Source organism: Chiloscyllium punctatum, chromosome 36 (assembly GCF_047496795.1).
Source record: "Chiloscyllium punctatum isolate Juve2018m chromosome 36, sChiPun1.3, whole genome shotgun sequence".
In the NCBI taxonomy this organism is placed as follows: domain Eukaryota; kingdom Metazoa; phylum Chordata; class Chondrichthyes; order Orectolobiformes; family Hemiscylliidae; genus Chiloscyllium; species Chiloscyllium punctatum.
In genome coordinates, this window is record NC_092774.1 from 17,888,079 (window position 1) to 17,896,055 (window position 7,977).

General features: G+C 55.5%; 1 pseudogene; it reads left to right on the forward strand.

Moving 5' to 3' along the window:
* Window positions 1–704: 704 nt before the first annotated feature.
* Window positions 705–7,977, forward strand: part of LOC140460021 (tubulin polymerization-promoting protein family member 3-like) — a 10,118-nt pseudogene continuing 2,845 nt past the window's right edge.

A 7,977-nucleotide genomic window follows, 5' to 3' on the forward strand; every position in this document is an offset into this window, starting at 1 on the left:
CTCAGACACACACACTCTCACACTCTCTCCCTCACTTTGCTCGCTCCCTACCTCCACAGAAGCCCATTCCAACCCTGACAGGATCCTCGAGATACAGCAGCCGCACAGAAAGGGGGCCCTTCAGCCCATCGTGTCGTGGCTGGTCACCAAAACCTCCATCTCTCCCAATCCCATTCCCCGGCGGTGGGCCCACAGCCTTGCATGGTGAAACCCTTCGGTGGTGTCCCGAGGGTCCCCGTCCCAGTCACCCCTTCGGTCTGGGGGACTTGTGGACGGTGTCGGTCGGGGGGCGGGTGGCAGGAGGTTTGGGCCGAAAGGTCTGTTTCTGCTCCCCTCCCCCCCCCCTCCCCACCACCCTCCCCCTCTGCAGAAGGTCGAACCAAATCGCCCGGGGATCGGTTGACCGTGGGGTGGGCACAGAAGCGGAGCCCTCCCGAGGGGTGGGGGTTGGGGGGTTGGGGGGCTGATGGGAAGGGGATTGCGGCCCCAGGCCGGACGGGAGAGTCCGGCCAAGGCTTGGTGGGCCACGGGGAGAGGCCGCGGGTGATGGAGGTGCGCTGAGGGCTGAAGGGGAGGGTTGGCGCGGTTGGAGGAGGTGGGGGGGGGGGGGGGGGGTGGGGAGGGGTTGGGAGGGGAGGGGGTGGGGTAGGGGAAAGGGGTGGAGCCTGGAGATGAACCGGCCTGTGTCTCGGTCCTGGCAGGTCGACGCGGGACCGCCCCAGCCCACCGGGAGGGGGGAGCGCAGAAGGAGGACGCGAACCCGGAGGAGGTGACCCACCACCCCCACCCCCAGTGTGAGCGCGAGGCAAAGGGGGGGGGGGGGCGGGGGGGCGGGGAACAAGGCCGGCCCCTGGGAGGAAGATGGCGCAGGGGGAAGGGGAGCTGTCGGCCCTGCGGGAGTCGTTCCGCAAGTTCGCCATCCACGGGGACACCAAGGCGAGCGGGCAGGAGATGACGGGCAAGAACTTCGCCAAACTCTGCAAGGACTGCAAGGTCATCGATGGCAAGGCAGTGACGGGCACCGACGTCGACATTGTCTTCACCAAAGTCAAGTAGGTCTCCGTCGGTACACGGACCAGCCTCTCCCTCACTCCCCTCCCTCTCCCTCACTCCCCTCCCTCTCCCTCACTCCCCTCCCTCTCCCTCACTCCCCTCCCTCTCCCTCACTCACCTCCCTCTCCCTCACTCCCCTCCCTCTCCCTCACTCCCCTCCCTCTCCCTCACTCCCCTCCCTCTCCCTCAATCCCCTCCCTCTCCCTCACTCCCCTCCCTCTCCCTCACTCCCCTCCCTCTCCCTCACTCCCCTCCCCTCTCTCACTCAGGGAGATATCTGTACACTGACTGGTGTCTCTCAGTCCCCTCTCTCTCTCAGGGAGATATCTGTACACTGACTGGTGTCTCTCAGTCCCCTCTCTCTCTCAGGGAGATATCTGTACACTGACTGGTGTCTCTCAGTCCCCTCTCTCTCCCTCAGGGAGATATCTGTACACTGACTGGTGTCTCTCAGTCCCCTCTCTCTCAGGGAGATATCTATACACTGACTGGTGTCTCTCAGTCCCCTCTCTCTCCCTCAGGGAGATATCTGTACACTGACTGGTGTCTCTCAGTCCCCTCTCTCTCTCAGGGAGATATCTGTACACTGACTGGTGTCTCTCAGTCCCCTCTCTCTCCCTCAGGGAGATATCTGTACACTGACTGGTGTCTCTCAGTCCCCTCTCTCTCAGGGAGATATCTGTACACTGACTGGTGTCTCTCAGTCCCCTCTCTCTCTCTCAGGGAGATATCTGTACACTGACTGGTGTCTCTCAGTCCCCTCTCTCTCAGGGAGATATCTGTACACTGACTGGTGTCTCTCAGTCCCCTCTCTCCCTCAGGGAGATATCTGTACACTGACTGGTGTCTCTCAGTCCCCTCTCTCTCTCTCCCTCAGGGAGATATCTATACACTGACTGGTGTATCTCAGTCCCCTCTCTCCCTCAGGGAGATATCTGTACACTGACTGGTGTCTCTCAGTCCCCTCTCTCTCAGGGAGATATCTGTACACTGACTGGTGTCTCTCAGTCCCCTCTCTCTATCTCAGGGAGATATCTGTACACTGACTGGTGTCTCTCAGTCCCCTCTCTCTCTCAGGGAGATATCTGTACACTGACTGGTGTCTCTCAGTCCCCTCTCTCTCTCAGGGAGATATCTGTACACTGACTGGTGTCTCTCAGTCCCCTCTCTCTCAGGGAGATATCTGTACACTGACTGGTGTCTCTCAGTCCCCTCTCTCCCTCAGGGAGATATCTGTACACTGACTGGTGTCTCTCAGTCCCCTCTCTCTCTCAGGGAGATATCTGTACACTGACTGGTGTCTCTCAGTCCCCTCTCTCCCTCAGGGAGATATCTGTACACTGACTGGTGTCTCTCAGTCCCCTCTCTCTCTCTCCCTCAGGGAGATATCTATACACTGACTGGTGTATCTCAGTCCCCTCTCTCCCTCAGGGAGATATCTGTACACTGACTGGTGTCTCTCAGTCCCCTCTCTCTCAGGGAGATATCTGTACACTGACTGGTGTCTCTCAGTCCCCTCTCTCTCTCTCAGGGAGATATCTGTACACTGACTGGTGTCTCTCAGTCCCATCTCTCTCTCTTAGGGAGATATCTGTACACTGACTGGTGTCTCTCAGTCCCCTCTCTCTCTCTCAGGGAGATATCTGTACACTGACTGGTGTCTCTCAGTCCCCTCTCTCCCTCAGGGAGATATCTGTACACTGACTGGTGTCTCTCAGTCCCCTATCTCAGGGAGATATCTGTACACTGACTGGTGTCTCTCAGTCCCCTATCTCAGGGAGATATCTGTACACTGACTGGTGTCTCTCAGTCCCCTCTCTCTCTCAGGGAGATATCTGTACACTGACTGGTGTCTCTCAGTCCCCTCTCTCTCAGGGAGATATCTGTACACTGACTGGTGTCTCTCAGTCCCCTCTCTCTCAGGGAGATATCTGTACACTGACTGGTGTCTCTCAGTCCCCTCTCTCTCAGGGAGATATCTGTACACTGACTGGTGTCTCTCAGTCCCCTATCTCACGGAGATATCTGTACACTGACTGGTGTCTCTCAGTCCCCGATCTCAGGGAGATATCTGTACACTGACTGGTGTCTCTCAGTCCCCTCTCTCTCTCTCAGGGAGATATCTGTACACTGACTGGTGTCTCTCAGTCCCCTCTCTCTCTCAGAGAGATATCTGTACACTGACTGGTGTCTCTCAGTCCCCTCTCTCTCTCAGGGAGATATCTGTACACTGACTGGTGTCTCTCAGTCCCCTCTCTCTCAGGGAGATATCTGTACACTGACTGGTGTCTCTCAGTCCCCTCTCTCTCTCAGGGAGATATCTGTACACTGACTGGTGTCTCTCAGTCCCCTCTCTCTCTCTCTCTGGGAGATATCTGTACACTGACTGGTGTCTCTCAGTCCCCTCTTTCTCTCTCAGGGAGATATCTGTACACTGACTGGTGTCTCTCAGTCCCCTCTCTCAGGGAGATATCTGTACACTGACTGGTGTCTCTCAGTCCCCTCTCTCTCTCTCCGGGAGATATCTGTACACTGACTGGTGTCTCTCAGTCCCCTCTCTCTCTCATGGAGATATCTGTACACTGACTGGTGTCTCTCAAACCTCTCTCTCTCTCAGGGAGATATCTGTACACTGACTGGTGTCTCTCAGTCCCCTCTCTCTCTCAGGGAGATATCTGTACACTGACTGGTGTCTCTCAGTCCCCTCTCTCTCCCTCAGGGAGATATCTGTACACTGACTGGTGTCTCTCCGTCCCCTCTCTCTCTCAGGGAGATATCTGTACACTGACTGGTGTCTCTCAGTCCCCTCTCTCAGGGTGATATCTGTACACTGACTGGTGTCTCTCAGTCCCCTCTCTCTCTCAGGGAGATATCTGTACACTGACTGGTGTCTCTCAGTCCCCTCTCTCTCCCTCAGGGAGATATCTGTACACTGACTGGTGTCTCTCCGTCCCCTCTCTCTCTCAGGGAGATATCTGTACACTGACTGGTGTCTCTCAGTCCCCTCTGTCCCTCAGGGAGATATCTGTACACTGACTGGTGTCTCTCAGTCCCCTCTCCCTCAGGGAGATATCAGTACACTGACTTGTCTCTCTCAGTCCCCTCTCTCTCTCAGGGAGATATCTGTGCACTGACTGGTGTCTCTCAGTCCCCTCTCTCTCTCTCAGGGAGATATCTGTACACTGACTGGTGTCTCTCAGTCCCCTCTCTCTCTCAGGGAGATATCTGTACACTGACTGGTGTCTCTCAGTCCCCTCTCTCTCTCCCTCAGGGAGATATCTGTACACTGACTGGTGTCTCTCAGTCCCCTTTCTCTCTCAGGGAGATATCTGTACACAGACTGGTGTCTCTCAGTCCCCTCTCTCTCTCAGGGAGATATCTGTACACTGACTGGTGTCTCTCAGTCCCCTCTCTCTCTCAGGGAGATATCTGTACACTGACTGGTGTCTCTCAGTCCCCTCTCTCAGAGAGATATCTGTACACTGACTGGTGTCTCTCAGTCCCCTCTCTCTCTCTCTCAGAGAGATATCTGTACACTGACTGGTGTCTCTCAGTCCCCCCTCTCTCTCTCTCAGGGAGATATCTGTACACTGACTGGTGTCTCTCAGTCCCCTCTCTCTCTCAGGGAGATATCTGTACACTGACTGGTGTCTCTCAGTCCCCTCTCTCTCTCTCAGGGAGATATCTGTACACTGACTGGTGTCTCTCAGTCCCCTCTCTCTCTCAGGGAGATATCTGTACACTGACTGGTGTCTCTCCGTCCCCTCTCTCTCTCAGGGAGATATCTGTACACTGACTGGTGTCTCTCAGTCCCCTCTCTCTCTCAGGGAGATATCTGTACATTGACTGTTGTCTCTCAGTCCCCTCTCTCTCAGGGAGATATCTGTACACTGACTGGTGTCTCTCAGTCCCCTCTCTCTCAGGGAGATATCTGTACATTGACTGGTGTCTCTCCGTCCCCTCTCTCTCAGGGAGATATCTGTACACTGACTGGTGTCTCTCAGTCCCCTCTCTCTCAGGGAGATATCTGTACATTGACTGTTGTCTCTCAGTCCCCTCTCTCTCAGGGAGATATCTGTACACTGACTGGTGTCTCTCCGTCCCCTCTCTATCTCTCCGGGAGATATCAGTACATTGACTGGTGTCTCTCAGTCCCCTCTCTGTCCCTCAGGGAGATATCTGTACACTGACTGTTGTCTCTCAGTCCCCTCTCTCTCAGGGAGATATCTGTACACTGACTGGTGTCTCTCAGTCCCCTCTCTCTCTCTCAGGGAGATATCTGTACACTGACTGGTGTCTCTCAGTCCCCTCTCTCTCAGGGAGATATCTGTACACTGACTGGTGTCTCTCAGTCCCCTCTCTCTCAGGGAGATATCTGTACACTGACTGGTGTCTCTCAGTCCCCCCTCTCTCCCTCAGGGAGATATCTGTACACTGACTGGTGTCTCTCAGTCCCCTCTCTCTCAGGGAGATATCTGTACACTGACTGGTGTCTCTCAGTCCCCTCTCTCTCTCAGGGAGATAACTGTACACTGACTGGTGTCTCTCAGTCGCCTCTCCCTCAGGGAGATATCTGTACACTGACTGGTGTCTCTCAGTCCCCTCTCTCTCTCTCAGGGAGATAACTGTACACTGACTGGTGTCTCTCAGTCGCCTCTCCCTCAGGGAGATATCTGTACACTGACTGGTGTCTCTCAGTCCCCTCTCTCTCAGGGAGATATCTGTACACTGACTGGTGTCTCTCAGTCCCCTCTCTCTCTCAGGGAGATATCTGTACACTGACTGGTGTCTCTCAGTCCCCTCTCTCTCAGGGAGATATCTGTACACTGACTGGTGTCTCTCAGTCCCCTCTCTCTCTCAGGGAGATATCTGTACACTGACTGGTGTCTCTCAGTCCCCTCTCTGTCTCAGGGAGATATCTGTGCACTGACTGGTGTCTCTCAGTCCCCTCTCTCTCAGGGAGATATCTGTACACTGACTGTTGTCTCTCAGTCCCCTCTCTCTCAGGGAGATATCTGTACACTGACTGGTGTCTCTCAGTCCCCTCTCTCTCAGGGAGATATCTGTACACTGACTGGTGTCTCTCAGTCCCCCCTCTCTCTCAGGGAGATATCTGTACACTGACTGGTGTCTCTCAGTCCCCTCTCCCTCCGGGAGATATCTGTACACTGACTGGTTTCTCTCAGTCCCCCTCTCTCTCTCAGGGAGATATCTGTACACTGACTGGTCTCTCTCAGTCCCCACTCCCTCAGGGAGATATCTGTACACTGACTGGTGTCTCTCAGTCCCCTCTCTCTCCCTCAGGGAGATATCTGTACACTGACTGGTGTCTCTCAGTCCCCTCTCTCCCTCAGGGAGATATCTGTACACTGACTGGTGTCTCTCAGTCCCCTCTCTCTCTCAGGGAGATACCTGTACACTGACTGGTGTCTCTCAGTCCCCTCTCTCTCTCAGGGAGATACCTGTACACTGACTGGTGTCTCCTCCTGTCCACTCAGAGCCAAGGCGTCCCGAGTCATTACCTTCGAGGAGTTCTGCAGGCGCTGAGGGAGCTGTCACCGAAACGGTTCAAGGAGCTGGGTGAGGAGGAATCGGTCGACGCCATCCGCGCTCTGATCGCTGGCCAGGAGCCTGCCCTGGTGGGCGTTACTGTGAGTGCCCCGCCCCTTCTCGCACGGGCGCCATCCCCGTTTGTCTTGGCCGTTTCAAGATGGCGGCTTCCCCCCCCCCTCCCCCGCCCCTCCATCTTGGTTGCGCTGAGAGGGCGGTGGGGTACGGGGGTTGGCGTGGGTTGGTGGGGGTGGGGGGGGTGCAGGATGAAGAGGTGAAGGGGGGAAACCCCCCCTTTCACTTGACACCCATGCGCGGCGCCCCTCTTGTGGCCGGTTAGGGAGGGAGGGAAGGAATGTCTCGGGAGGCCATTTTGGCGAGGGAGGAAGGACCCAGTCAACCGCGGTCCGACTCCCGGTTTGGGGGGTGATGAGAGAGCGAAGTGTGTCCCCACGGGCTGGGGGGTTGGCGGGGGGGGGGGGTGCGAGGGATGAAGAGGAAGGCGAGGGGCACGGGCGGGGAGAGGCCCTCTCAATGACGAGGGAGACGAGAGACGGACGGGACAGGCAAACGCTAGGACAGCCAAAGACCAGCCGAGAGGGAGGTGTGTTTTGAAGAAGTAACGAAGAGGGTTGATGAGGGAAGAGCAGTAGATGTGATCTATATGGACTTCAGTAAGGCGTTCGACAAGGTTCCCCATGGGAGACTGGTTAGCAAGGTTAGATCTCACAGAATACAGGGACATTTGGATCCAGAACTGGCTCAAAGGTAGAAGACAGAGGGTGGTGCTGGTGGTGGGTTGTTTTTCAGACTGGAGGCCTGTGACCAGTGGAGTGCCACAAGGATCGGTGCTGGGCCCTCTACTTATCGTCATTGACATCAATGATTTGGATGTGAGCATAAGAGGTACAGTTAGTAAGTTTGCAGATGACCCCAAAATTGGAGGGTGTAGTGGACAGCGAAGAGGGTTACCTCAGATTACAACAGGATCGGGACCAGATGGGCCAATGGGCTGAGAAGTGGCAGATGGAGTTTAATTCAGATAAATGTGAGGTGTTGCATTTTGGGAAAGCAAATCTTAGCAGGACTTATACACTTAACGGGAAGGTCCTGGGGAGTGTTGCTGAACAAAGAGACCTTGGAGTGTAGGTTCATAGCTCCTTGAAAATGGAGTCGCAGGTCGATAGGATAGTGAAGGAGGTGTTTGGGATGGTCTCCTTTATTGGTCAGAGTATTGAGTACAGGAGTTGGGGAGGTCAGGTTACGGCTGCGCAGGACATTGGTTAGGGCCACTGTTGGGATATCGCGGGCAATTCTGGTCCCCTTCCTATCGGAAAGATGTTGTGAAAGGGTTCAGGAAAGATTTACAAGGAT